At 48.6% G+C, this 5,960-nt stretch overlaps 1 long non-coding RNA gene across 1 annotated transcript; it reads left to right on the top strand.

The window, feature by feature from the left end:
• The first annotated feature begins 396 nt into the window (after positions 1–396).
• Positions 397–2,195, top strand: LOC120619691 (uncharacterized). The gene is made up of 2 exons (XR_005657605.1): positions 397–554; positions 756–2,195. It is a non-coding gene; the product is annotated as an uncharacterized LOC120619691 (long non-coding RNA).
• The last annotated feature ends 3,765 nt before the right edge of the window (positions 2,196–5,960 follow it).

The following is a 5,960-nucleotide window of genomic DNA, read 5'->3' on the forward strand; positions in this document are numbered from 1 at the left end:
AAATTCATTTGCTTGCTACATGAGATTTTGAACTTTAATGTAAATATACCAATAAAGCTGATATAATAACAACACACCACTAGTGCTAATGACAGTTCCTCATCTCAGAGCCCCTCCCATGCTGGCGGGCAGGGCTGGCTCTGCTGTTGTGTCCCCAGAGCCAAGCACAGGGCAGCAAGCTCCGTCCACTCATCCTCACAGCAGTGGACAGTCACAATATCCCCACTGTACACCATGGCAACTATGGTTTGGTGGAAGTGGGTTTTGTCTGACGCCAAAGCTTCTCCTAGAAAGTTCTGTGGCCACCCCAGCTCGGGGAGGGGAGGGGAGGGGAGGGGAGGCGGGGACATGAGTCAGAGGACGGAGCCAAGCTTCCAGAGCCCCGTGGCCAGATACCTCAGCCAGACTGTGAGAGACCAGAGGGGGGAGGGGCTGATGCTTCTAGTTGGAGTCTCAGAGGATGGGTGAGCTTCAGACCGGCGAGAACTGGAGGAGGACGGCAGCCCAGGTGGAAAGGGCCGCAGAAGCAAAGCCTGCAGAGGGGCAAGTACAAGGTGTGGTCAGGATAGGCGTGCCCTGGTGGGGCTGGCACACAGGAGCTAGAGGAGGCTCAGTGGGGTGAATGTGCTGCCATGGTCACCGGTTGGCACCAGGCAATGGGGTTCTTCTGGGAACTCTGGAGTCTTTAGAAACTCTCAGAATGCTTTAATAAGATGACGTCAAACATGATTTGTTTTTGAACTAATGCCGGCCAGGCCCAGATTCACTAAAGAGGCTGGAGAAAGAGGGGAGTCGTGGAGGACAGATCTGACATTACCCACCCAAGCACAGAGCCTGGAGCCGCCCCCAATCCAGAGTGACGCAGCCCGAGCCCCTCCACCCAGATGGCTCCTGCTGAGACACTCAGGGCTGTGATCACTGGCAGGGACACCAGATGCCTCCTCCGAGCAACCCTAGAGATGGCAAGAACTCTGTGGAGCAGCCGGGCAGGGCCACAGGATTCAGAGGGAAGAAAATCAAGATGCCCTTGAATTGCACCTCGAGCACGACCACTGCTAGCCCTCTGCAGGGACTGTGGGATGGGATGGTTTTGTTTTCCGTTCAAAAAGCTGTTCCTACATCAGTGGAACATCTTAAAATCAATGACCTCTTAGACACAAGGAGATATATGTATGATATAAATTAATGTATTTATCCTGATGTTTGTTTTCATTTAAAATTATTTTGTGATAAAGATGGTGGAGAGAAGGAAGGAGGAAGAAAAAATAATACTGTCATTATTACTCATAGTTGGGAGTCAATAGATGCTCTTTAGAGAAATAAAGGATTAAGTGTGCTATGTAAAATTATAAAGGTGACCACAAGCGCACAGCTACAAAATTACCAAAGTACCAGAAGAAACATCTGTACCCAAATTAAGCAAATATTTTATAACCTACAAAAATAGGAAGTATCAAATAAGATGACTTCATTGAGACTAAGATTTGTCACATGGGTATATGCAAATATGCTAATTCATCTGTAAAGGGAAACACCTGTCAGATGGTTCACACGGAACTTTAAGCTAAAGGCAAAAGGCACTCCCCAAACAAGAAGACTCAGAAAGAATGAAAATAAAAGATTGTGCAAGAGGTAACCCGCAAATACCAACAGAAAGCAGGAGTCAGGTTCAAGGCAAAACATCAGATGAGGCCAAGAGGACCACTTTATAATGATAATGCTGCAAGTCACAAGGAAGACATCACATACCTGCTACGCACCAAATAGCACGCATTCCCATGTATGCACCAAGGAACAGAGCAAAGAAATAAAATGCAGTCGCTCTGTCGAACTGCTACATTTCTAAAATCGAGTAGGTTGAGGACTGAGGAAAATTACTCTATTCTTGTTTTAACTAGCCCGAGGAACTTAAACTCTTAAATTTCCCAGTCCTCCAGATAACCCTGATTACAGCCCAAAGGACACACATATCTAGACCACGTGACATCCACCAACCTGGCCACCTGTCATCTGACTGATAACCATCCTGGACCGATTCTAAGGTTAAGAGTACAGGACTGATAATTGTCAAGAACGTACTTTCTACTCTAAGAACCTTCTTCTTTGGAACATTTCCAGGTTTTTGCCTAGCTGTGTTTCCAGTTTGCAAACTGTTAAGACCCTTGAATAAATTTTTATCATTTACTTCTAACAAAGCCTCCAGCTTGTTTTTGAGTTCATTTGACGGCACCATGTATCACAGTATCTGCATTCATACAATAAAAAATACATAAGGAGAAAAAGTTAAAATACACAACTGTAGTAGGAAATCAATTCTTCTGTCACAGATATGTATACAAAAAATCAAGAACAATTAGGGAAGACCTAATTATGTAATTATTGAGATAAATTTAATTTATATTAAGCTCTCTATCCTAAACAGATTGCTCCTTTGCAGATGGACACCTGAACATTCACAAAGATTGACCACATATTAAACCATTTTTTAAAAGCCAATGTATTGCAAAAAGTAGATATAGAACAGAAAACATTTTCCAATTACAATGTAAATCAAACCATAAATTAATAACTAAACGACAAAACATAAAAGACCTCGGTACCAAAAAATTTTTAACTCTTAAATTGTTCTTGAGTCAGAAAAGAAATCAAGTTGAATTTTCAGAATATCTGGAAAATTACCATAATTGAAATGCTGCATGTCAGAACCTAAGGCAAACAGGTAAAGCAGTACTCAGAGGGAAATTCATAGCTTTAAACTTATATTAATAAGGATGAATGAAAAATTAAGGAACTAAGTATCTAACTCAAGCTAGAGGTAAACAACAACAACAATAACAAACAATAGAAACAGAAGAATAGAAATAATAAAAAGTATAAAATGGTGATTTAGAAAAAATAGAACTAATCAAAATAATCGGTACAAATAAACTATTGAAAATTGAAAATAGAAATTTGAAAATAGCAAAATCAGTAGTCGATATAGTCAAGAAAAGAAAGGAATAAAATACAAATGCACACGCAAAAAATGATAACAGGGTAGACTTTTCACTGCATCCCTTCAATACTATGATTTACGAGATATTCAGTCTACATCCACAGTACCTGGCTCCCAGATCCCAAAACCTTTGCAATTTCCTAAGTGTTGGGAGTGATCAAGGTGTCTGTTGTTATGTTAATGAGCTGACTTCTAGGGGCTGAAGAACCAACCATGTGATTAGGGTTTAAACTTTCAGTTCCATCCCATGATCTCCAGGGAGGGGAGAGGGGCTGAGATGGAGTTCAGTGCTCCATGGCCAATGACTTAGTCCATCGTGTCTGTGCCATGAAGTCTCTGTAATGACCCTAAAAGGGTAGCTCCTTGGCCCCTTTTCGGAGCTCTTCCACCTTGGAGAAGGCAGCTTCCATGTGCCACCTTGCAGGTCCCAAGCTCCATGAGGACAGAATCTCCTCTGTTTGGAGTTTCCTTCCTTCCTTCTTTGCCCTATGTATCTCTCCACCTGGCTGTTGATTTTTATAATTTAGTGTTCTTTGTAATAAATCGAGTGAGTAAATGGGTTTTCTTGGGTTCTGTGAGCCATTCTAGCAAATTAATTGAACCTGAGGAGGGGGTCGTGGGAACCTTTGGTTTCTAGCCAGTCAGCCAGAAGCACAGGTAACAACCTGGGCTGGAGAACAGTATCTGAAGGGGGCAGCGGTTTCATGGTACTGAGACCTTTACTTGCAGAATCTGATTTATCTCTGGATAGATGTCAGAACTGAGTTAAATTCTCTGACCCTAAGAATTGCTTGTTGGTGTGGGGACACCTTCTCTCTACACAGGATGGAACTGGGGCAGGGAACCCTGAAAAATGCCTTTCGGTGCCTTTAGAACCAACCTAGAAGGGGAGAGAAGCCATAAGGAGATCAGTAAGGTTCAATTTTGTGTCGCTTGTTGTGGAAAGCCCTTGTTCCCACGAGGGTGTGGCCGCTGCAGCAGGACCTACCTTCCTTCAGCAGAGCCTGTTCTCTGGAACCTTTTGTCATGGGTCCCCACCTGGACTGGCTGGCGTAGGTGGGGGTCGGCAGAGGCCAGATAACGATGCCTGGGTCCCAGCAGCCGCCCCTCACAAGAGGCCACCAGCCTTGGCAAGGGGCGTCCCCTCCATATTTCCCAGGGAACGGAGGGTGGGCGACCGGATATGGTCCGGGCGGACTTCAGTCCTTTACCTCGCCTGGGGCCCTGGCTTGGGAGTAGCCTCTGCCCAGGCCTCGCCCTCTGGAAGAAACATCCGCAAATAACGATGCTTCTGGGTCGAGAGAACAGCGCGCCCTGGGAGTCATGGGGTTCCAGGGAAGGCTTTCTGGTGGAGGCGGCACGTACACTGGGACTCAGAGGTTGAGACCTCGCAGAGAGGACTTGTAATTCCCACGACCGTATAGTCCTCACTCCCTCTCCATCAGACCATCCCAGAGGTTTGTTCACAATAGGCGACATGGAACGGTGACCACGTGCCAGACCACACAAGAAATAATCACTGCGCAGTGGACACCGGACGCCGTTCGGCGCTGGCGAACAAACACGTCCCAAGAAATTCATTGAAACTGGTATTTGGCCAAGAGGCCACGCGGGGAACGCCCGCCCCTGGGCCCACTAGCGCGTGCCCGCGGCCGGAGCTGCCCTTTGCCGCCCCCTGCCGGCCGCTCTGCGCTCCGCGGAGGCGGCGTGGTCAGACCCGCGGGCTCCGGAAGCCGCGGGCACGGGCCCTGCCCGTGCGGGGATTGGCCGCCCCGGGTCAGGTGCACCCGCCCCGGGCCAACCAGCGAGGGAGGAGGAGTCCCACCCCGCGCATCCCCTAGCCCGGGCGCAGGCCGGGGCGGGATGGCGGAAGGCCGAGTGTGCCTCCCCCTTCCCCCCACCCCGGGGTCGTGGAGCTGCTGCTCCCGCCTACCTGCCCCGCCCAGCTGCGGGAAAGATGTTTTCAAACCTGGAAGTGGCTTTTTTTGGGATAATGATACAAACCTTTGCCAAGTCCCCAGGCCCTACGGATCTGACCCCTCCGGCCTCCCCACTGGCCTCCTCTCCGCTGCTGGCTCATCTGCTCCAGCCATCCGACCTTCCTCCGCCTGCCCTCGAGCGCCAGGCTTTTACCCAGCTTGTGCCCTCTGCCTAGCCTGCCCTTTCTCTCCTCGTCTCCTCTCCCCACCTAGCTTGCTCCTGCTGATCTCTCCAGACCCAGCTGGTGCTGGGTTAAGGCTCCTCTGGGGGCTTCTTCAGATCTTGTGCACCTTCCTTACCGGGGGCTGTCGGCCTGCTTGTCTGCAACCGCGGACCTTTCATCTCCGCATCCCCCTCCCCCACATAAAGAGTGTGGTCCTCAGTACGCGCTTACTGCTTCTGTGTAGATCTGAACTAAGGAGAGGGGCTGACTTTACATTCTGTGATAACCCTGGAAGTGAGGCATTGGGGTCCCCTTTTCCTGGGGAGTCAGGGGAGGGTGCAAGAGGCTGCATGGCCCAGAGTTCCTCAGCCGGACCGGTTGGGGGCAGCATTGGGGGGGGGCTGGGGACACCCCATGCCAGCCAGGCAGCCTGGGCCCTCGGGGCTCTCCTGCAGGAAACTGACCGGCAGACTGTCCCCTCCCTCTAAGGGAGAGTTAGCACAGTTGTGTCCGCAAGGTAAAATGCAAAGTGAAAACTCTGGGCTCCCAACAGAGACACACAGCTCAAGCCACATTTTTTAAAGGTGGGGGTGGGTTGGGGTGGAGGGCTCAGAGCTAGACTGCCTGTTAAAATCCAGACTTTGCCATTCCTGTGACCTTTGGTTAAGTGCTTTGTGCCTGTTTCCTCACCTGTAAAGTAAGATAGTATGTACCTATCCAGGTAGTTCAGGTAGGTTATTATGTGCATTTTCTAAGATAGGAAGAAATACTCCAATATGTGAACAGAGGGATTCAGGGTGATTTTTTTTTTTTTTTTAATGC

The sequence above is a fragment of the Pteropus medius genome, unplaced genomic scaffold (genome assembly GCF_902729225.1).
Source record: "Pteropus medius unplaced genomic scaffold, Ma_sr-lr_union100, whole genome shotgun sequence".
NCBI classification, from domain to species: Eukaryota; Metazoa; Chordata; class Mammalia; order Chiroptera; family Pteropodidae; genus Pteropus; species Pteropus medius.